Source organism: Salarias fasciatus, unplaced genomic scaffold, assembly GCF_902148845.1.
Source record: "Salarias fasciatus unplaced genomic scaffold, fSalaFa1.1, whole genome shotgun sequence".
In the NCBI taxonomy this organism is placed as follows: domain Eukaryota; kingdom Metazoa; phylum Chordata; class Actinopteri; order Blenniiformes; family Blenniidae; genus Salarias; species Salarias fasciatus.
In genome coordinates, this window is record NW_021941254.1 from 43015 (window position 1) to 67602 (window position 24588).

Genomic DNA, 24588 nt, shown 5'->3' on the forward strand with positions numbered 1-24588 from the left:
CCATTTTTTTTGCATAGTCGTGGAAATTTATTCAGTCAGTAAAATAAAATAGTAAAATTAAGTTTTATACTGTAGAAAGAGAAATTTCCAATTCTGTGTTAATATAAGAAGAGCTCTGTGTGAAAATATATAAATATTAACAGCACTTTTTGATAAATGGACTTTACAGCATTTGTACATAGTCAAACATTTTGATTTTTGCCTTTTAAAGTTAATTTACCATTGATTGTTGCCTTATTTGACAATATCGCTAGAAATAACCAATATGAGTAGTTTTTGAGAACAGTACTTTCACTTGATTACTTTCTTAACATTAATTTAACTGAATGCAAATCTGTGCAAATTTCCAATCTTTGCTTTGCACGTTTGTCGCCGCAGCTCTATTGTAAAGCAATGTTTTTTTGAAAAATTGAATTTCCTGTCATGATAAGGAGAGGTTTGTGCTGGTGCAGCTGAAGGTCGGCTGTTGAGCGAGTGGTCACATGGTGCCTTTGCACGTAAATGAGAGAGAGAGAGAGAGAGAGAGAGAGAGAGAGAGAGAGGAGAGAGGAGAGAAGAGAGAGAGAGAGAGAGAGAGAGAGGGTGGTTGGGGGGAGGCAGACACTACCGGGGGCGCTCATTGACACAGCGAGTACGTGTTTTTCTCGCCATTCTCTAAACCTCATAAGAACCCCCCGGCCTCTCCCGCGGTCCCCGCGGTGGGTTTGATGTGCTGGGTTGGCGTTTGGCCACCGTCAGCTCCGGACATTATTTTTACGCGCGCGGAGAGGAGTGGATGGGACGCGCACGCACGAGCAGGACAATCCCGGAAATAACATGCGTACTCTCCGCCTGTCACGTACGCTCGCTGAGGATTTGCATCGCTGTAGGCTGCCGTAGGTAAGATCTCTTGTCTGCACCAAAAACCCGGTTTTAGCCGTTTTTCGGCCCATTTTAGACCCACATTGAACTTATGCACACCCCGGTGATAATATAGCAACATAATCCATACATAAATGTAAAGATGCTCAGTTGTTAAAGAGGAGGCTTTCAAGTTGGTGATCAATGGCAGACAAAGACAAATATAAGTGCATTTTGATCAAAATTCAAGTCAAATTCATGCAGTGGACGCGTTTATTTTATGCAATAATGCTGTTTTTTTGTGTTGTATTTCTATGCTTATGCAGTATCTGCCTCCATATGGCAGTGAAATGGAGTTATCGTAATCCTTTATTCTGAATTGTTTTACTTGAATGGGACTCTAAAGCTTCAGGAAACCTCAACATGTTATTTATGTTAAAAAAAAATATATATATATTTATATATTGAACCCTCCTTGTAGGGGCGACCCCGCTACATGGTATTGTGACTTTTTTTCTTTTTCCTTTTTGAGCAATAGTTGATTAAAAAAAACATCAGCTTCCAGGAAAAACCCACCATAACACCTAGCATTTTGCCATAAATATAAATATTGTGGATTTATTTACTTCATCTCACTGTGACAGGTGGTCCGCGCGGTGCTAAAAATAGCTAAAGTGTATCATTTCACTCTCCACAGATTTCCCGCACAGAAGTCCACAAAATGTGTATAAAACGGACCGCAGGCCTCTCGTTTTAGCGGTGAACCGGGGATTAATGGGCGAGTTGGGAGGTGGACCGGGACATGAAAGTTGCGGCGCGGCTCCTGTGCACGAGAGAAAGCAGCGGCTCTGCTAGAAGATGAAGCGAGGACGTGGAGTACGTGCGCACCAGGCACATGACGAGATGAAATGGAGAGTTTGGGACAGACGGACCTCTTAACCCCGAGCTCCTCCCGCGCGCACGTCGCAGTTGCGGCTTCATCGCAAGAGAGAAGGACGAGCGAGCCGCAGCAGCTCGCCCGCGCCCCGGCAGAGATTAACCACGCGTACCGGGCGGACATGGGGCTGAAAGGCTTCTGCGCGGCGCCGGTGGGGAGCCCCACGGCCGCCGAGCTCCTGGCGGGTCTGGCCTCGCAGACCGACTCTCCCGGGATCACCGCGCCGACGAAGCAGTCGAAGACCGGCGTGCCGAGCTACGGCGGCGGGGTGGTGTCTCCCTCCGCCACCGTGAGGGAAACCACGCGGGGCGTGTTGGGCCCACACGCCCAACGGTTACCCCGCGCAAGTGAAAGGGGGAGCGCCCGGGTACCCCCTGACCACAGAGCCTGCCTGGTGGAGAACGGAGACTGGACTGCTCATGAGAAGTGCTCCTCAGCCATGAGGATGATCAACGGGGACCTGAAAGCCAGGCAGCCGCAACAACAGAAAAGGAGAGGTGGGGAGAACCGGGACATGGGGTCGGACCCTCTGAATGGCCCCGTGATAGGGTCTGCGGGCTGGGACACTCTGCAGACCAAGTTTTTGCTTCAGGAGACTCAGACTGTAAGCGGAGACGGTTGTTAGATGGAAGTGTTCCTAATAATCTGCAGAGGCACCCAGAGTGGCCCGAGCAGTCGCTCCATTTTCCATCCCTGTCAGCTGCAGCAACAATTCCCTAACTAGTCCCTTCGTAGCTCCTGCTCCCCCTCCTACCCCACAAAGGATTTAGGGTGGCATCCTCAGGCCCGCCGGCTGTGCCCCAGCCAGTCCCCCCCCTGTGGGGCCGGCGCCATCCCGACCCCCAGCTGGACCTGGCTGGTCGGCCGAGGGCATCGCCCAGCAGTGCATCATCCGTGCATGAAGTACTACGGCATCTGTGTGAAGGACAACTTTCTGGGCTCGGGGCTGGGCGACAGGGTCCTGGAGGAGGTGGAGGTCCTGAATCGCAGCGGGAAGTTCCGGGGAGGGCAGCTGGTGAGCCAGAAGAGCATTCCCTCGCGGAGCATCCGGGGCGACCAGATCGCCTGGGTGGAAGGAAAAGAGCCCGGGTGCGAGAGCATCGGGGCTCTGATGGCTCACATCGACGAGGCCGTCATGCACAGCGCCGCCAACGGACAGCTGGGGAACTGTGTCATCAATGGACGCACTAAGGTGAGAGGTCGTGGCAGGGTGGATTATGGGTGGAATACTCCAAGATTCATGACATGAGGCTGCAGGGGCCTAACCGTGGTGGCGTGACGTGAGATCACGTCATCATGGGCAACTTCAGAATTATACCTGGAAAATATAACCGCATATCTGCTTATCAGATCAGCTCATTAACAATAATATTTCACGTTCAGATTTTTCACCTTGTAATGCATGTATACGTAATTACACTTGAAGCTTAGAGCTTTTTATCTGTTTCATGACACAGAGCAAACGTCTTACTGCCTGTTTGGGTTGATCAATACAGATCTATTATGTTCTGAAGCAAATGTAATGTATGTGCTTTACACTACAGTGAAAGTTTCAAAACACTCAACCTTTGGATAAATGCACAGTATGTGTTCAGTGTTTCTGTGTTTCACTAAGCCTTTGGACTTTTGTAATATTACATAAGTCTGTGGTCTTATTTATCTGTCCTCAGCACAATCTATCATTTAACCATTACCGCACCAGCTGGTCTTTTTATTCTGGACTTTTCACAGAACATAAGAAAAAGGTCGAGCAAAAAACATGTTTCTAGATGTAGAAAACAGACTTAGTTGACTTTTCGACAGATGTTTAAGAAAGTTAAAAAACTATATTGCGATAATTTCTGGTACCTACAATCCTTAAATATATTTGTGTGACTGTAATGGCAGCGAACGAAACACCAGATTATTTGGAAGTATGGAAACTTTAAAGTTGTTTTCGGTTGGTTGTGTCTCGTCTGTTGTGCCTTATCTCTGCTTCAGTAATGTCGACATGTGGGTGCACACACATGCACACACCCACACACATGCACACACACGTGCACGTGCACGCGCACACACCCAGGATGTCAGGATGAGCCCTGTGATTCTCTGGCACGTGGGATAAAGGCAGAGGGTGGGGCGGCAGGGTGGGTCGGGTATGTGGTCGGCCCAACCTGGCCGGGTGCCTGAGATTCGGCCTGCCTAAATTTGCCCCTGTCCGAGCTGTCGTTCCACTTTTACCCTGAAGTAAGAAGAAGAAAAAAAAAACCTGAGGTTGTCTCTGCTCTGCTGTGACTTTATCTCTGCCAGTATTTTCCATCATCACTTCGACCCTCACAAACACGGCGCGAGCGTGGCAGAGGAGCCTTCATTTTTTTGTAATTTGTTTTTGTTGAAATTATCTTATATCTGTTGCCTTCTCAGCATCATGTTTTATGTTTTCTCCACACTGCATGCTTCTGGTTTTTCAGGGCATTGATCTTTTTCAAACGTCATGCACCATTGCACGCTTCAGATAGTGAGGATTTGTTCTATTATAAACATTGATTGAAATGCATTCAGATAAATGTTTTTGTGTGTGTGTGTGTTACCTCCTGTCATTGTGATTGACTTGGTCAGGATCCTTTTCTGTCAGCTGTGAGTAACCATTACACGTCAGTCTAGACTCTCAGTGTCCTTCTGCCTCTGGGTTCGATCATGATTTGCAGCCTGAGAACAGAGCGACTGACGTAGCTTGGAATGTCTTTTAGCAGAACACGTATCGCCACTGGCTTCAGGTCATCAGGTGGGGGGGCTGTCAACCTTTTTTGCTCACACTTCCTTGTAGTTCTTGTGTGTTAAGTTCCTCTGGTCATGAATTCTTACTGTGTAGATTACATTTTTTTGGGGAAAAAATCTTACAAAATTATAATAATTGCAGGTTCCAACCAGTTGCCATGTTTGAAAACTATTTGGGCATGTAGTTTAATCGCATTACATTGTTTAAAATACAAAGATGAAATGAGTATTGATAATGTTACAGATCAGAACCATTCTGACTTGACTTGAATGCACAGCTTAATGAAATGATTTCTTTATAAATAGCAGTCTATAAAAGAAAATTAAAAATCAATAGAACAAACACATTTTGTAAGGCCTGTCGCTGATAACAGCCACACTCTTGCTTTTGTGTCTCTAAAGTGAATCTTCATCTCTTGGCAGACAAGTCTGTCACATTGCTTTCTTTTATACATTGATTTGTCTCTGTTGGACTAAGTAGGTTTTTTTTTTTTTTGTTAAAAGCAGTGAGACAATAACAAATAATCAGCCACAATAGTTAAGCATGCGATTGTTACACTTTTGTAGACTCTTGGTAAATCCAGGAAAGTGTTGGATGTGTACGTGCCTGATCTGACCGGATAAGTGGCACATTAATTGTCCCCATGGGGACATTAAGTGGAAGCAGGTACCTTTTAATCTTTTTAATCTGTAAGACACAGCTTTACGTATGTGGTCTCCTCTTCAACAGATCACTAAATGAGACAAATAGAAATTTATGTGTGGCAAATTACCCGGTACTTTTATTAATTGTCGGGAATCAGGGTTGCCTTTTTCCCTCTCTCTCTTCTCTACACAGTTAGTCTTTAATTGCATGGGCTATGTTGTCCCCCTCCCCTCCCAGACTGTTTACCCCGCAACCTTTCACACCCCATCTGTGTAACACCACACATAGCACCTTGCCCTCTGTGCACATGTAGTAATTTACATAAGCTGGAGACTGTGTTGATACAAGGGCCTGTGGACCTGCTGCACGCCAGCAGTCCCAAGTGTAAGAGTTGACTCTCCGCACTTGGATTCACTGCGTGGATTTCTGCGAAAAATTAAAGCAAATAAAGTCAAGAAATGGCAATTTAACCAAACAGCTGAGTTAAGTATTGCAAAGCTTGCAAATGCCTTTTCTCTCCCTTCAGTTAAGCACTTCAGAGGACCAAAATACTGGGATGTTCTCTCTGTTGAGCAGCCGTCAGCTGTGCATAAAGTCTCTCACCTGTGAACCGATAAGAAGATTCCCTTTTATTTTTTTGACACTTTAAGCTGCAGCTTCCACTCATGACTGACGTGGATTTAATCTGTGGGATCAATAACGCGTCAGTCTTACCTCAATTAACTGCTTACAATTCAGAAAGCCTTTATTACTAAAACTTTATTTCCTTTCCAAATTGTCAGTCTTTGAGTTGCGCTGCGGTCTAATGTCCACCACTCTCCCCCTGCTGCTGCTTTTTGTAGAGTTTGCATGTTCTCCATATGCATGCATGGATTGACAGATCCAGTGTTTGTGATGGTTTCATTTGCAGGAAGAAGACATTGAGACAGCTTCCTCTGCTGGATCCAGGAGTGAGTTCATTGTTTTGACAGATCATGGTGTCATTGTGGTGTGTTTATTTGCAGAGTGGAACTTGTTACCTAATGCTTGCTAAGTTATTCTTTCTCTTGTAGGAAGAGTTGTTATGACCAACTCTTCCTATCTTGTATGTTTCACAAAAAAAAGGAACGTTAGTTGATGCACAGCACAGATTGTCTTGAGTGGCTGTTTGTGGAGGAGTGCAGCAGACCGCATCGTAATAAATGATGGAGAATGCACGAGAGGAAGATGGAGTGGTAGGACACAAAAACATTGGGGTCAGCAAGAAGCGCTACCTGGAAGGTCACACTGAAGGTCACCTGCCCCGCCACAGTTAGGCCGCAAGTGTTAATCCTTCAAATTGCTTTAATGTCTTTTATTCCGACCTCTGCTTTCTCCTTCATATTATCGACCTCTTGATCGCTACTTGGACAAAATGTTTCCCAGCAGTTACCTTGGTAACAGGCCCATACAAAGCAGAACCACGAATTGTGTTTGAAAGAGATGGAGAGAGAAAGAGAGGGCTGGCGGTGCCCCAAATAATGGCTCACCAGCATTATGCAGCATTTCCAAGCCCCGTCTGCTGTTAGTCAGCAGCTGGATTAGGGTTAAAAAACAAGGGTTATTACTTCAGGTATACTGCTGTGGAGTGTCTTGCATTTATAGGAACAAGTCATCTGAGAGAAACTGGAGGCGAGCACTGGTAGGAGGGAGGCTGCATGGAAGAGTGGGGGTGAAGATGCGAGGTGTGGGAGGATAGTCTGTGAGTGAAAAAAGGGGCGATGCGGTGGAAGCTTCAGCATAATAAGGATGTCTGCTGCAGCAACCTGTCCTCAGATGCCCCTCCTAGAGCTCAGCAGCACCACTGTGCAGGCTGGAGCCTGAAGTCAAACACAGCACAGCTACAGAGCAGCCAGCTCGGATAGGCAGATCGACACTCTGCCTATTTATTTAAACCTGTTTAACATGATTCAGACGTCCTGGAGGGTGAATGGAGGCCAGTTTAGGAACTGTTGGTCAAATATTGCACATCATTTTCTGACATGATGCTTATCAGGGTGGTAGTTGTGCATGGATGGGTTTTTTTTTGTGTTTATTGGTGCAGTATCACCCCCAGTGGTAACATCCATTACCTCTGAGTAAATGTCTGTAACTGAACAATTCATCATCATTCATTTCATCTCCATTCTGATGCTTTTCTCCTCTTACCATTGGAATTTGAAAATAACTCGGATTCTCAGTTGAAGGTGGAACCAGACATTTTTGGTGTTTTTCTGGCATTTCATACTGTAAATAATTGATCAGGGCTAAAAATATTCTTTAGATGGAACCCTTAAATGCACTATACTTCAGCACAAGTACCTTCGAATCGTATCTTATTTGTGTGTGTATTGTTGAGTTTTGACCGAACACATTTGCAGTGCATGCGTCTTTACTTGTGTTATTACTGTAGAACATAATCTTTAAAAACCTGAAGATTGCACATGAAGTTAGACTTGTATTTAAAATGCAAGTGCTTTGAGTGCGTGCATGCTCTTGCATTTACAGAAATGGACACACTGTGCTTCAATCCTAACGTTTAGTGGTGACTCATGAGTGCCATGGAGCCACAGCAAGACTGACTCATTGGGGCAGAGCACACATTTCCAAGTTTTTTGCTTCATATTTTCTGAAAAACTAAGAATAATAGTTTAATTATCAGTAAAATTTGTCCCAGAATATATAGAGTTGTTTTATAGTCGTAAGATTTTTCTTTCTTTCTGTTGATGGTGATGAGAGCAGCGACACTACAAAAGCTGTCTCTCATGTATCAGTGTGTGTGCGCCAAGCTGACATCATGCTTCCTGGTGTGTGTTGAGGTGATTCAGCACTAACAAGCTGATTGTCTGTAACCTCAAACTCTTACACCAACTCAAACACTCCCCCCCCCCCCCCCCCCCCCCACACACACACACACACACAGATCACCTCATTTGGTAAGCTTCAATCTATCTGATGTGTTGTTTGTACTTTGTACATAAATCCTTAAATCTAATGAGATCTTCAACTCTTTAGCTTGTTCCAGCTGTGAAGTGTGAGAGTGGTGCTCACTTGGATTAAAGTGTTTTTTTTTTTTGCAATGTACATTTAATATATAGTTTGATCTCCCTCAGTCCCGGAGCGACTGCAGCACTTGCTTACCCTGTCTGACGCCATCCTGGCTGGTAAAAAGCTCGTAGCAGGAAGCACAGTACACACTCGAGCTGAGGGAGAGGTGAAGCAGCCCATCGTACCTCTGTTTGGTTCACCCAGACATTTACTGCATCTCCTTCAGTTTTCTCAGATTCAATTTGGTAGAAGCTATTCTGGTGAAGCTGATCCTGATCTCCATCACTTCCTGTCTCATTTAGGCTGCTTGTGAGTAATTAGCTCTGGAAATGAAGCAAGACACCACAGCAATGTGTCAGTTTGTAAACCCGCCCGCTTTCAGCTGCAGAGGTGAAAAGTATTTGTTGTGCTGAAGTGTCCTTCAGCAACACCCTGGGTTTCACTCATCATTTCCCTCCTAAGACTCACACGATGCCTGTTTCTGTTAATCTACCCAGAATCAGCGCTGTCCGACTGGGACTGAAGCTGTGCCAGGAGTTCCCACTGCAGTGGCAGAATTGTTTTTAGGAATGATCATTTTGTGGTTGTTTATTCTCCGAGGCTCATCTCATGCTGGCCTCACTTCATACAAAAATATCCACATGGCCAAAGTGCTCAGATTTTATCTTCGACTGGTCATGCATGACGCTTTGTTAAATACGTTGCTTTTTAATTTATTGTCTCTCTTGGGGAAATTCTTTCTCTCGCATTTAGCCCATCCTATTCATGATTAACCTTAACAGCACATGCTAGAAGCAGCCTGGGGAGCTGGTGGGGGTCCAGGGTCGTGCTCAGTGATCCACAGTGCTGACCCGTCAGAGCTGCAAACCTCAGACCTACACCGAGATAAAACCACATTCACGTTGTCGTTTCAAAGTTAATTTGAGATGTGTTGCTGGTGTATCTACAACAGTCATCAGGATTTCCACTTTGCTCCTACTAGTTTCTCACTCACACTGAGCGAGACGCCTGCAGTGTCTGCAGCAGCGTTACTGGAAAATGGTCCAGAGTGAGCCGATCCTAACCTGTGGACACTGTGTTTGCCTCCTCAACTGAAGCTGGAAGCTCGCTCCTTGTGAGAAAAGCCTGACCGCTGAAACTTCTGCTTCCCATTGTACTTCAGAGGAAACCTTCAATAAGCAGGGCTCTGAGTATGAACTCTTCAGATGGGATGGAACTAACACCGCTCTGATATCATGGAGCATTATTGACAAAAGCTTAAAAGATTTAAAGAAAAAGCGCTTAAAATAATGATTTATAAAACATAAACAAATATGCATAGCCACCCTGTAATCACCTATTTATTTGTAAATAGTAGAAAAAGTAATGCGAATTCCACAGATGTGAAAAGTTGTTCAAATGGTTACACTAAAGTACGTTGACGGAGAACCTGAGGAGCTCCGTGATGTAGTCAATCAGAGATGAGTGTGAGATTATCAGAATGTGTAGTTTGTAGTTTATCTTCTTTAAATTCTCCTGAGCAGCTCACTTCCATTCCTCAGCCATCATTTTGACAGAGTGGGTACTTTTCACTGGGATCCTGTTCCGGGGTGAGGAATGATGCCTGGCGGCCAGATGGTCGGTGCCAGTTACTGCCAGCTCAGGCCTTCGACTCAATGAATGAGTAAACATGACATGGCCCGCAGCAGAGGTGGTCACCGCAGTCCTGTCTGCTTTTCAAGCATCGTCGCTCCAAACACACCTGTGTTGATGAGATGTGTCACTACGAACTACTGCAGGAAGTCCGATGATATTGCAAATGTGTGTTAAAACGAGGAGACATCGTAAAATTCAGCACTGTGCCCACCTCTGACCTTTAGGGTCAAGACATGTGACAGATGGCTGTAGGACGTGGGCTTGTTTCTGTGTGAATTACTGGAAGGACATTGAAACGTGGAGAGATGCTGAAAGGTTTGTATACAGATCATGTAAATAATCATTAAAAGAAAGAAAACAGCCTCCTAGATTACATGCTTGTCTGTGTAACTTTTGACCTTAACCTTGTGTTTGTTGATATTTCTGTTTGTCGTGTGGTTTTTACTCCTTGTGTTGTGTGGCCTGAAATTTTACTGCTTAATTATAGTTATTGAAATCGTTACCACTCAGAAGAGAGCTGGAAACACTCTTAATTGAGTCCACGCTCAGCCAAAGTAGTCATGCACATCCCTTTTTTGTCACTGGTCACTCTCACTATTCAAGATTAGAGAAGTTGCAATAGATTATTTCCTCAACAGGAGTGATTGCTGTCATGAAAAAGTCTTACGAATGCATTGTGGGTACTCGTATTCTTAATTTTGAGGTGACTAAGTTGTTAAAGTGATATAACCTAATTACGAAGCCAGACTGTCGCGTCATGCAGGCGTTGTTGTGTCATTTCTCAGTTGGTGTGGACAGAACAGGCTATTGTCTGCTCTGAAAGACACGATGGAGTATCAGCTGTTATCGGTTTGGTAGCAGATCAGTGGCAGAAGGTAGCATGTTAACGTGACAGTGACCGCAGTGTGCTAAAAGCAGACTGCTGTTTGGTATTCTTTCCAGTCACAGCTCATGATGTGACTGCAAGGTCAGTAAGTCCTGTGAGAGAGCTTGCATATACGCTCTTAACCATTTTAATGCAATAACAAGGTAGCTACTAATCCCAACACTCATGTTAGGTTACATGTCTAAGTTTGGTTATGTGTCAATATTTTTAGTTTCCTTTAAAGATTCGAAGATGATGCTGAAATCATGTTTTTTGTATTGAAATAATTGAAAGCTGCACTATTGAATTATAGCCACGATCTGCCGTGATCCTTCATTCCGTCTTTGCTCTCAGCGGTCCTGTACACATTTTCCGGTACCACGTGCATCCTGGTTTGCAGATCATCTGCTGTACATTGTGATCAGCTTACATCCTCTGACATTGTAAATGATAACACGCTCGTGCTTGTTATGACTGTTATCCGCGCACACATTTGTTTTCCGTTTGTCTACATTTGATACGGCCATCTTGACGTAGAGCGTGTGTCTGGCAGTCGACGGCGTGCGGGAAAGGTCCGGAGGTTAATGAGCTCTGACTGCGAAGCGTCCGTCGGTAATGAGAGCTGACAATGGCGGCCGAGCAGAGTCGCACGCAACACGGCCAGGCTCACTTGGCTGTGAACGAGGAGGGGGGCATGTGCGCCGGCCGAGCGCCTCCTGCACAAGCACTTCTGTCACTCTTGAGTCTCACCAACAAACACAAGGCCGAGCGTGCTTGTTTTAGATATTTATGTGAACAGTTTGATCTCTTCAGGGTTAGGACAGCCACGACAAAATCGATTCCGCAAAAGTAGAGAAGCCGTTCGTCATGAATGAGAGTATGGCAGAGCTCGGCTGAAGCGGTGCGCTGACTCCAACATCGTACTCTTCACTTCACACGCACATAAATATACTGTAAGTCAAGCCAGTGACAGCATCCTCCTTTTTCGTGCTGCCAGCTGCAAAAAAATCTGTCTCTACTGACAAAATTCAATGTCAGTTCGGAAGTGAGTACAGATGTAGACGTTTCCTTACTGAAGAGGACAAACTCTGAGTTTAACACAGCCGGAGGAGACAGCTTGGAAACATGAGTGTGTTCCTCTGGACTGACGTATCACACCGATACCGCTTGAGCTCATGGCTCATTTTCAGTCACATGGTTCTGGAGTGGCCCTGGTCTGGAATGTACATTGACTGAAGAGCTTTTACGCAGATCTCGGTTCTCCCGCTCTCCCCAGAGAAAGCGGCAACTCTTTCGCTTCACAGCCTCCAACACTCAGACGTCAAGCGGGGGAAATACCAGCGTGAGACCATTGTTTGAGAATGGATACTGTATCTGCAGATCACGTCTGAGCTGGGAACTGCAGTTGAACTCTGACATATTTCTTTGCTGTATTGCTCTGCTCAGAAAATACATTATAGAATGTAATATTAGTTCTCTTTTCAGGAACAGTTTGCTTTGGTGCAGTGGGAAAAAAAAATCTGATGGCTCTTCTTTGCTTTGGTTAAATTTGTAAACACAAGTTTCTCCTTTCACTGTTTTCTATTGGAGTCTGACAGTGATTCCTTAAATAACAGGTTGTCCACATGTCTGATGGTTTGTTCCTCTTTAATCTGGCACGCACTGAGATTGTAGCCTGCCTCAGACAAAAGACAAGCTTAAAAACAATGATCCAACAGTGATGTTGGATCACGTATTTTGGAATTTATAATCGATCTCCTGACGGTTTTTACAGAATACCTGGAGGAAAGTGCCTCTGTCGTCGTTACCTCCAGTCAGTGCCGTTTCACATTGTGCCGTGAAACTGTCGCAGTTTCAGAGCAGCTCAGTTCAACTGATTCTCTTCAATTAAGTCAGATATTCTTCAAAGGCCTGAAGATTTGTTTAAATCGCACAAGCGCCGCTGATGTCTGGGATTTGGTTGAGCTTGACTGTACCTCTCTTCCCAAACATGTCTTTAAAGTCTCCTGAAGGCAGTACGGATGCTATGCTTCAGTTACCTTAGCGGTTTCTGGGGTGAAAGTCTAACTTCACTCAATGATCGCTTCTTCTCAAAACAATTCTCAAGTGAGAATGCCTTTGTCAATAATACAATGAGGCAGTGGAGCCTAAGAGCCACTCTGCTAAAATCATCCGTCAGTGGTTTAGTTAAAACAGATGAGTCTAGTTTTTTTTTTTTCTGGGGAATTTTCCCGTTACCTGCTGTTGACTGAAATGAACACACTCATTTCAATTTCATTTCATTTCCTCTGTTTGTAGGCCATGGTGCCTGTTACCCCGGCAACGGGGCAGGGTACGTCCGCCACGTTGACAACCCCAACGGTGATGGCCGCTGCATCACATGTATCTACTATCTTAACAAGAACTGGGATGTCAAGGTACGATTTGTTTTTCTTTCATTAGTTATTAACTGAACTTATCTTGAGCTTTAAAAAAAAAATCTTTATTTTTTTTTTCTTTGTTTTGTTGCTTTTCTTTTGTGCACACTAAACTTGTTATTTGTTGTTTGCAGGAGCAAGGAGGGCTGCTGCAGATCTACCCTGAAGGAAAGAATGTCGTGGCCAACATCGAGCCTCTGTTTGACCGGCTGCTCGTCTTCTGGTCCGACCGCAGGAACCCGCATGAAGTCAAGCCAGCCTACGCCACTCGGTCAGTAACTCGGCATAAAGACACGTAGAACGTGGAGATGGATTTTTATTTTCTATTCCACAGACGGTAATCAGAGTTCTGAACATTAGTTTCTTCTGCACATGAAATGATGGGACTCCTATTGGACATGAATGAGTGCATACTAAACTAAACAGTGTGCCAAAAAAAGACATGACTATTATCTTCCTCCATCAACCCCTCAAAAAGTGAGAGAAACCGCAGTAGATGACAGTGCAGATGAACGAGTTGCACTTTCCCCGATTCCTGTCAGAGGCAGATCCTCCCCGGCCGACATCGAGTAATTGCGTCCATCGAGGACACCTAGAGCGAACCCTGCCGCTCCCGCCTCTCCCCGGCTCTCCATCCGACTGCTGGGGGGCGAGGTGGGGCCGGAGGCAGGAAGTATGTGTTTCCTGAGGAGGTCGGTGGGAGGGAGAGGGGAGGAAGGTTCGATTGCAGGACTCGTGCTGCGAGGCACAGACATGAGAGACAGGATAAACAACACAGCCCCACAGGAGAGATGAGATACTGTTGAGTTTTAACTCTCTGCTCACCGACACGTCCCGCACTCAGCGCCGCGACTTACTTAACGCCTGTATGGCGATGTAGTCTTTGTAATGTCTCATTTTTTTCAAGCTTTTATCTGGAAGTGATGTTGCTGTTCTGTATTTGTTGTGGGAGCATGATGCGGCAGCATTTTGAAAATGATCACTGTGCAAGCAGGATAGTTTCCACGCCAGGCTACTAGTTAGCAATGTGTTTTCTGTAATTCAATACCATCCCTGCAGAAATGGTGACGGTGTAGTAAATAGTAGTAAATACACACTTTGTTAAAGAAGTGAAATGCTGTCAACAACAAGAATGTTTTTTTTAATCTTTTTAAAGATTGAGAATGAGTCGTGACAAAAAAAGTGCAACTTTAAACGAATAATCTAGTTTTTAAAAATTGAGAGCTAGAGGAACTAACCTTGTTCTAAACTTCTAAATGTAACAAAAACAGTGTCTTTAAGCCATAGGGGCTGTTTCAGAGCCTCCTCCAGCTGACAGTCAGGGTGGGACTGAAGGGAAACTTTAACTTAGTTCTTGTCTGACAGGATTTCACTTTTGGCCCATAGTTGTAGAATGTGTTCAGAAAATACTAATTTTTTTTTTTTGCTGTTTTCTCTTGTGTCTTGCAGCTATGCCATCACAGTCTGGTACTTTGATGCAAAAGAGAGAACCGAGGCGAAGGAGAAATACAGACTGGGTCAGTAAATGATTTCATTCCACCTCACTCATCCACTGCATCACTTCAGGTTATACTTGGTGTCACTAATTATGATATATGACTAACGTGGCATTCTGTCCTGCGTCTGGTTTCCACAGCGACGGGACAGAAGGTGTTCAAGTGCCTGTCACTCAAAACAGCAGGACATAAATCTCACCTTGCGGCTGGAGAGCACTCTGAAAGTATTATGTGCCTTCCCGAACTACTAATGGACGTGATCACAAAGGGAGACACAGTTAAACCGTCGGTCCGCGCAGCGGCGCCCGCCGGCAGATCAACACCACACAACGCGGCATCACGATCAAAGATGCGGCGGACATCAAGAGCACAGTGGACTGTATTGCATCGATGAGGCCAGGATTGGCAAGTCGGGGTGGAAAAAAAAAAAAAAAAACAGACTCCTTGGTGTTATTTCGTTTCGCACTGCTCCGTTATCAGTGACGTCGCATGTCTTCAAATGTCAAATGTTTTCTTCTGCTCCAGTGTGACTTTCAATTTCAAACACTTGGAGCATAAAAGATGAATCGGTGGGCAGATCTGAGGGGAAACGGGGCGCAAGGAGTCGAAATCAAAGCCCTGAAAGTCCTCACCCCCTTTTGTCTAGATTTGATGTGGGCGAGTGTGTGTGTGTGTGTGTGTGTGTATGCGCGCGCACGTGTGTGTGTGTGTAGTCAATGAAGAGACAGACATGATCCCAAACAGTCCTCGGCACCGCAGTGAAAAGTGATGCTGTGGTTCTTGTTCAGTCAGTTCTGTCTTAACTTCACAATAATCTTCTTACAAGTTATAATCAGCGCATGAGGACAACTCCACACTGTAGTTTTACTCTGTGTAGCACACAAAGTCCAGGCTAACAATGGAAATACATAAATAGATTAAAAAAAAATCTTCAAAAAGCCTTAAAATTACAAAAGAAACACTGAAAATCCAGCATGAATATTTTTTTCTCTCTCCTGTTTTTTAGTGGTTTTATTGTGTTTAATAGATTTCAGAGACTGAACCTGGAGTGCTCGAAGCTTTCCTACATACTTGACATGCGGCGCTCTGTGTATGACTGAAAACACGGCTCACACCTCGACGTGCAGTGAGTGGGGTCAAAACAGGGTTGAAGAAATGGAGTGTGGTTTTTTTTTGCGTGTTGTGTGTGTGGTTGTGTGCCTTGCCCATAATGCATCTTGACTCTCTAACCCCGCTCTAACGGACGGGAACAGATCAAGGATCACCGCGCGTCGAACAACCCGCTCGTAGAGGCGGATCACAACATCCAGACCACAACAAAGTGATGCTCAGCAGCACGTAACGGAGTGACGGCCTCGGTCGGCCCATTAAAACCTTAAAGCACAGAGTGAAGCGTCCGCTCTCTGCAGGGTGAAACTACGGCCTGCTCACGCGTGTGGGAGCCAGTGTTCGGAAATTCGTGTGACTGATTCCACCGTCTTGAAGAGGGTCACAGGCATTGTCTCGGTGTATGTTGGTTTGGTTGAAGAGAAAGTTATTTTTAAAAAAAAAAAAAAGCACTTTATTGGTGAAAATGACGTGTTGAGTGATAGGGAAAAAAAAGTGATAGGAAAAATGTAGATTAATGCCTTTACGCTGTGGTAATATGATCATTCAAATGCAATAGTAACTAAAACAGTGATGACAAATGGAAATTGTTTGCTTTTTTTAGTATTAAATTACAATGTGTCTGTTTTTGTATACAAAAGAAAACATGTTTAACTGATTTACTGGGAATAAAAAAAAAAGTAAAGTGATTTCAATGAGATGAGACCAAGAGAGCATCACAACACACCTTTTAATGAAAGACATGAATAAACCTCGGTCTCTTTGAACACCTGGGATGAAAACACAAAAACATAAAAGGATTAAAGCGTGTACTGTGAATATGACAAATGCAGTCCGTTTCTTTATTGTGGCTCGAGTTCTTATCTGCTGTCGTGGTTCGAGCTCTGACTGTCATGGAAATGCCAATCTCCGGGTCTCTGTGGAGCAGTGAGGAGCGTTCGCCGTCTCTATGGTTATTAATAAACCCTCAGTATGTGTTATGTGACACAGTCCAAGCCTGAGAGGCAAATGGCAAGTGGACATTAGACGTCACAATCATCAAACACACATGAACAGGATACTCGCCATATATACATGGTTGAAAGGGGGTGTCAGTATGAGAGAGTTCGTTGACACCAAGTCAAATCAGGATGATACGTGTGAGGGTATTTAATCTACCACAAATTAACAAATGTTGCTGTTCTCTTATACGCCAGTTTGCAAATGAAAATAAACATTTCTGTCTTCAAAAAAATGTGATTTCTCCGACCCATCAAAGTGAGTGCGCCTGACTCACTAACTGCTGGTGTGCAGATGTGGTTAGGTCTGCTGATAATCGATCAGTACGATCTGACCCTGAAGACTTTAGATGCATGAATAGAAACCAATCCTTTTTTTTCTTTCTGGTTTAGAGATTCATGTCGTACATGCTTTCTTGATTCTGTTTTTTATGAGATTTGCAACAAAACCAAAGGAAATTATATGTATTTTTTAAAGTAAGTCAGGATAATAGTCAAATTAAAACACACATTTCTAAAGTTATTATAAATAGCATCAGGTCTTGTACTGAACCCTAACAGGTCTCCTCCCTGCAGGGCGGTAAGTAAAGACATATCTAGACATTTCCGAGGTATTTCGAATGTGTGTGTTATTGTCTGCCCTCTCGGCGACCTGTCTGGTGTATATCCTGACCTCTCCCATTGTCAGCTGGGAATGGCTTCTGCCCTTTCAAGATCCTCAGACAGAACTTTCTGTCCTTGCAGGATGTACAGTAAATCCAACCTTATTCCTATTAATCTGGTTCTGTCTCCTTTTTTTAGTTTCCAGTGACCAAACATTACAAGTTGAACCTTTTCACTGTTGTGGGTGTTTGGTTGTCCCTGAGGCATTACGCCCAAAAGCCCGTGTTTAGCTATGTGTTAGTCTCTAAAATAGAGCTTTGTGTTTGTGTTTTCATGCAGGATTCTAGATATTTTGTTGAAATCATCTCACGCCACCTTGTGGCTTCATTTCTTCATAACAGTGAGAGTGGATTTTTTTTTAGCTGCAGTTCCGCATGAAGCCAGCAGAGGGCAGCACAACTCATTAAATGCATTACCATTCATTAAAGAAAAAATAGGGCCTCGTGCATGAGAGGGGTCCCTTGTGAGGACTTTCGTGTAAACATGGTTCACAGTTTCTACCCTCGGGCTTTGATTTTACCCTCTGTGGCATCTTGTGATTCAGCATTCATGCACACACGTGCACGCGTGCACACACACCACTCATGCTTGTGACAGCCTGTAGAATCACATCTTCACCTGTAAAAAAAAATCACTGGTGTGTGATCAACATCTTTGAGCCCCACAAGGTATGTTGCAGGAACACAGCGGGTTCCAGTTATTGGGGCCCACACAGAGAAACGCTGCCAGAGCACACGGACACACAGGCCACTTAAATAAGCACAGAGCATGAGGTGTGTGAGCAGCAGCCTGCACACCTGTGACCAAACCGTGTGACATGTTTTTCCAGTGAATCACAAGGAGGTGAAAGTTGTTGTTTGGCAGCATCATAAATTTTATATTTGCCCTCAAGTCACGATGATGCAATTCTTTCTAGCTGTTAAACATCCTATGAATAGTTGCACGGCCATGCTATTCATAGTATGGGTGTGCAAATAGTTTTCTAGGTATGCACCCCCCCTCCTCTTGCTTTAGTGTCTAATAAAGTGTGAAGGCAGAATTTTGCTCTGTCACCTCATGACTCGCATTTCAGGATGTTATTGATTAATTTATCAAGACATTAACTTATTTTGCCAATAAGTTAACGTGGATTTCTGTGCAGATAACCAGTAGGTGAAGGTTTGACCGACGGCGTCCTCATTTGATTCTTCTTAGAGAACTGAGGATGCATAGTAACAGGAGCCTGGCAGCCAGGCGGCGTTGACGTCACCTGCTTTACAAGCCGTGGAAGGAAGCTGCCTTCATATAGCTGGATCCATGCGGTGGAGGCTCCAGATGTCTGGCGAGGAGGGACAGCACTCCTGCAGTACCTTATATGTTTTTTTTCCCCCCCTACTCTTATATGCCAGCTAGAAATGAATGGATTCAGCTTCTGCTGCGCTCCAAGAGCTCCAGTCATTGGAAACATTGTAGGGTTAGAAACCAGGCTGGAAACCACATACACCAGATCTAAAGAATCGCTTGCATTTCTAATCAGTCATCCTGTAACTCAGTTTGGATCATTTTCAAAGCCTCAGGTTTCTAAGTAGAATAAATAAATCCAGACTAAACAATTTCAACAATTTACACTCGCAGCATATTTGTTTTTCAGCTTTTCAGAGCTGTTACAGTAACTCCCCAAATTCAGTTTAGTCCTCAAGATTTTTGTGTGGACTAAACTGATTTTTCACACAACCCAAAGTTTTTCTGTAGGCAGCCATGAAGACTGTTCAAACATAAATCTAACTTTATTCATGCATTTCATTCCGCTTTTAGAAAGATTAAAACATTTAAGGCCTGCAAACTGCCCATAAAAATGTATAGATCTCACAATCTAACAGGCGTGTAAGTAACAATGACACAAATACTCACAATACCATAACTAAACATTATTTCCGGATATGTATACTTGTAATTTTACAAGTATGTAATTTTGCTCATATTGAAGTAAAACCAGCCATGATGTTTGTTTACCAGGAGAAAATGAAGGAAAATCATCTCAGTAACTGTGCCTGAGTCCAGTCAGTACCATGTGCTGCTCTGCAGGTTAGCGGCTCATTGATATTAAGACTGCAATTCTGTAAAGCAGCCGAGTGCTCATGAGTGGAGAGGTTTCTATTCTAAACAGTGAAAACAAAGTCGGAGTGCTTAATGTCCGTTGAAGGTTATTTGTCTGAGAAAAAACTGCTGGTGAAGACATAAACAGGAAGGTGGTCGTTTCCCTGTCCTGCAGCAGTGGTGGAGAGACAGTGAGGCTCTGATTGTGCTTCTGCACAATATCATCTGTACTCTTCATCTTTTTTATTTCTTTCATGTCTCATTAGGCGTTTAAGTGTGTATTACAAGGCGACACAGCTCAACCCAGCTGTGGTCGGATGATTAAAAAAAGAAAACTGTGAAATTAAAGATAAGTTAGAAGAGATGGGAGTAGAATGAAATCACCAGGTCTTTATATCTGCAGGACTGTTCTCTTCTTACTCCTCAGTTGTTTTTTTAGGTTTGTGAAGGTTTCCTGCCTTCAAGGCAGCAGGTAGGTTTTCCACAGCACCGTAAAATGTCTCCTGTGTTTGCATGTCGATGTCTAGCAGACGTTAAGAATTGTACAAAAAATGAGGAGCTTTATTGTCTTTGTCCAGGAATGTGAGTTCAGTTGAATTCTTGTTTGATTAAAAAAAGAAAGAAAGAAAGAAAGAAAAAGCTGCAGACATATAGCCTACCTGGCATCAGTGACATACCACCCTTCAGAATAAAAGTCTTCACTACTGTCCTCTATTTGGTTAAACCTTTACATTAATGTTGAGTTTATGTTTTTACAGAAGAGAAAATACAAATATAAGTGGAAACTAATGACTCTGTCTCCAAGTCTCTCTGAACAGATAAGTAGGAAATATGAAGAAATGTTCTGAATAACTTGTGTTTTCAGACTTTTTTTGTGTTGTTGTTAATGTACCTATGTAAACAATAAAACAGGAGCCTCACATTGACACTAGTTTTCTGAACATCTTGTGGGTACATTAGAGGAAATGTCTGCTACCTATTTTGGCCTCAAAACAACTAAATACTACAGGATTCTCTGCAAATCACATGTTCTGAATGTGTTTATGAAAATCAGCTTGTTTTAATGCAGAGATTTGGAAATGATACAGATGTTCTGTTCTAAATTAAAAAGTTGCATCAAAGTGGCAAAACAAAAGTATCAAAACTGAAGTAGAGAATCAGAGCACGGAGCCTTGCTCATGTTTGCCATTTGATATAAAACCCCTATACATTGGTGCCTCCACAGAAACCTGTGCCCATCGTTAATATTTCCATGCCTTACCGTTTTCATACCTCACCTGTTATTATTTGTCGTCCTGTTGGTTATTTCTGCCCACAACCTTTGTAAACCTGCTTCTTTTGCTCTGCTTCGCTTTACACAAAAATGAATGATGACATTTATAACACGAACCTCCGGGGTTAGGATGCAAGAGGTCGGCGCAGAAACGGGACCAGCTGGAGAGATCATATTTCTCAGACGGTGTGGGAACGGTTCAGGGTCTCTCCAGAGGAGTGGCAGGATGCTGCAGGGATCAGAGATGTCTGAGCCTCTCTGCTCTCACCTGCCTCAATCTCCTGCTGAATGTGTAGGAACGAAGATGGAAGAAAAGGTATATTCCTCTTTTTGCCATAAAGTCTTTTCTGTTTGACTTATTTTCTAAAATCACAAACTTTTAGTTTCATGTATTTACTTTAAAAATATGATCTGGACTGGAGGTACTTTAAAAAGTTTACACTACTGTTTAGAAGCAAGTAAATTATGACAAAAAACATTGATTGAATGTGCCAGTGAAATCGATTTAGGATTTTTTTTCGTGTTATTTTCTTCTACTTAACACAGAACCACGTGTTGTGGAACCTGTGAAATTCCTTCAACTGAGTCTGCAGTTCACTTTTTCCTTCTGCTCATTTTAATGTTTGTTCATGTCTGGAATGAAAGGAGGCTGGTGAGGTATTTTCCCTGGTTCATGGCTGCTTTGGGGCCTTCCTTGTATGAAATTCATAGGCATCTGTGTTTATTTTCTGCAGCGGGCCTCCATTTGACCCACTTCGTCAAAAACCTGCCGAGTCAGTCCTTAGTATTTTCTTTTTTTTTTGGAACCTTTTCATGATTTAGTCTTTAGTCTTTCCTTCTTCCAAAACCACCCAGGTTTCACGTGGACACATCCACGACAGTTTAGTTAAACCTCAGTCCTGCTTTGTGTTGTTGTGTCATGTCCCATTAAAAGCGAACACAGTCAAAAGAACATCGTGTTCTCCTGCTAATTTAGCTGTCAATCATCCACTACTGTTGTTGCCAAACAGAAATAAGAACTGGGGCATCTCATAGAGGAGAGAAAACTTTTTCAGTGCTAAACAGTGCCATTTAGTCAAAATGAAAGTTGTCTAAAATGTTTCTTGTTGCAAAGTCTTAAAAACTTTACTTGTGTCGAAATGTCCTACAGTAATGTTTAAGAGACATTATGAACAGGAGCTATTTTTATTTAGTTCTTTATTTAGGCACTAAATTAATATGCTCAACCTTTTTTCCCCTTGCTGCGTTTACTTTAATTACCTCCATAATAAAGCCGTCAGTCTGAGTTTGCCTTGTTCGCTCTGACAGCGCTGTGTAAACGGCGCTTCACGTCACGCCGAGCGTTGTGACTCACTGACACAGTTTTAGAATCAATGACCCTGCAAGCCGACTGCTGAAGTCCTGAGGTAAGAGATGAGCTGAACGCGGCAGAATGTGGGCAAAAGGCAAGGCACACCGTCAACAAAGAACTGTCGGAGGAAACCAGCGGCAGCAAAACTAACTGAGACGGAGGAGAAGCGACAACTTGTCTCGGTTTCAGTTCACAACTGAAAATCCACAATCAATGCACCAGAAAAATGTTCCTCTGTAATGAGCCTGGCTTTCAGCGTTGCTGTAGATTAACCTTAATACCCACATAGCTTTGAAAACACTGTGTTGTGTTGGGAAAGTGTGATTGAAATACATATACATACACCACCAGAATGTTAACTGAACGGACGAGACATTCGAGTTCAAGATATTGGACATGTTCAGACACTGAAATTAAAAGTAAAGTCAACTTTCATAAAGAAAATTACACAACAGTTCAACATTCTCAAATTGAAAATACTAAACCTCTGTGAAGCTGACTGTCTGAGACAGGAAAAAAGATACTACTTTCAAACTAAGTTTTTAGATCGATCATTTCAAAATTGACTAGTTTGCGAGTTGAGAGAGAATTTTTCTTGGCACCAGTTGACAGTTCCTTGTGGTATGAGAGGCATTACAGCTTTTTGGCAGCTTTCACATCTGGAAAGGCATTATCAAGCTTGCAAGTATACAGATTGTTGAACATCTGCTCCCTTCCAGACAGCAATCTCTCCTCTGAAGAACTCAGTTTCTCTCAGGCCCCCGCTTTTAAGCCTGTTGCCATCAAACTCAAAATAAGCTCATATTAAAAGAAGAAAAATGTCTTTTTTTCAACATCTTGTATGTTGAAAAGAATTTTTAACAAATGTTATCTATATTGTGCAGTGTGTTAATCAGTGTCAATGTTTTTTATGTTAACATATATTCTGCATGTGATCTGCCAGATAAACAGATCAGATGAGAGATCTAAGAGGAGTTTAAGATTTCCTTTCCTGTCTTTTATACCTGTACTTTACATTTTTTAATTCATTTTGATTTAGCGTTAAGGGAATAAGAAAACATCTCCTTTTTTGTTGCCTTCAAAGCTTTTGCCTGCCCATGCAGCGAAAAACTCATGCTTATGTAGTAGTTTGACCAAATTTCTGTGGAAACATCAATGATTTCTCTTATATTGAAAGGATAAAGATTGTACACATGCACACACACACAAAAAAAATCCATTCTGGATGTATTTTTTGCTGCAGCCGTTAGAAACATGTGTCTCGTGTCCCACCTGAAATTGCAGGATTATGTTTTCGTGTCCAGAATGTACAGCGCCCGCCTTTAACACGTCCTTTACTCTGAGGTCACATCACTAGTTGCCATGGTGATGGATGTTTTTCCCAGAACGCCTCAGAATGAATAAGTGATTTTGTGTTGTTGTTGTTGTTAAAATGCCTTTCAGACCTCACATCATAATGGTATAGGCAGTCTCAGTCACCATGCATGGAGCTTATAGTGCACGGATACTGTGTTGAGGCAGTTCACTATATAGAAATTATAATTTTCCCCATTCAACTGTGCAGGTATCACATTTGGAGTCTAAAGTTTATGCTACCTGCATGGATTTCCTTGTGTGTGTGTGTGTGTGTTGTGTCTACACAAAAGGTCTGTGCCCGTGTGTGTGTGTGTTTGTAGGATGACAGACATAGTTAAGGGATGGTTGGATGGGCAGACTTTACGAGACGATGTATGTTCGCCCCCGTCTCCCAGGGGAGCTGTGCATTGTGGCCGTTCTCTACGGGACGGGGAAGACTGTGCACCTATCCCAGGGCTATCTCCTACACAGAGGGGGCTTTAGACCGTCTGACCCCTCCGTCTGACCTCTGGCCTGGTCCTCCTCTGGGCCCCACCAGCCCTCTATCTGCTGGCGTCTGTCTGTGCAAGCCCCTCGGCAAGATTCTTTCAGGTCTGGTTTGTAGAACAGCATTGGGAGATGGTTATGTCCAGTGCACTGACTCCTGAAAGAGCGCCGTATATAAGCCAAGCGACAACGGTTGAGCTGCCCGGATCATAAAGACGATATTGAAGTGGGTGTGGTCTCGGGATAATTTCAGACAGACCTCTGTATTGTCCAAATATTCAAACTTATGACAACCTCAGGCACGTCTGGCTCATAGTGTCGAGACCTGAACAGGAGTATTACATCTGCATTAGTTTTGTGATCAATTTGCAACGGCAGAGCAGGTACCCCCCTGCTCCTGTACTCAAAATAGTCTGGATCCGCCCTGAAAAACAAAAACAAATAAGCAAACAAAACAAAAATCTGACAAATGCAAAAATGCAAAGTTAACGAAACACAAAAACAAAGCATCAATAGCTGTGACGTAGCAAGACACACACACTCCAGAGACGCACCAAAAGACCAGTCAGATTTGTCAACCATGAAAATTTCAAAACCACAGATGACTCAAAAAAATAAAGATAATTAAAAAAAAAGGGGG

At 43.4% G+C, this 24588-nt stretch overlaps 1 pseudogene; it reads left to right on the forward strand.

Annotated features, from left to right (window-relative positions):
• The first annotated feature begins 744 nt into the window (after positions 1-744).
• Positions 745-15767, forward strand: LOC115384570 (egl nine homolog 1-like; annotated as a pseudogene).
• The last annotated feature ends 8821 nt before the right edge of the window (positions 15768-24588 follow it).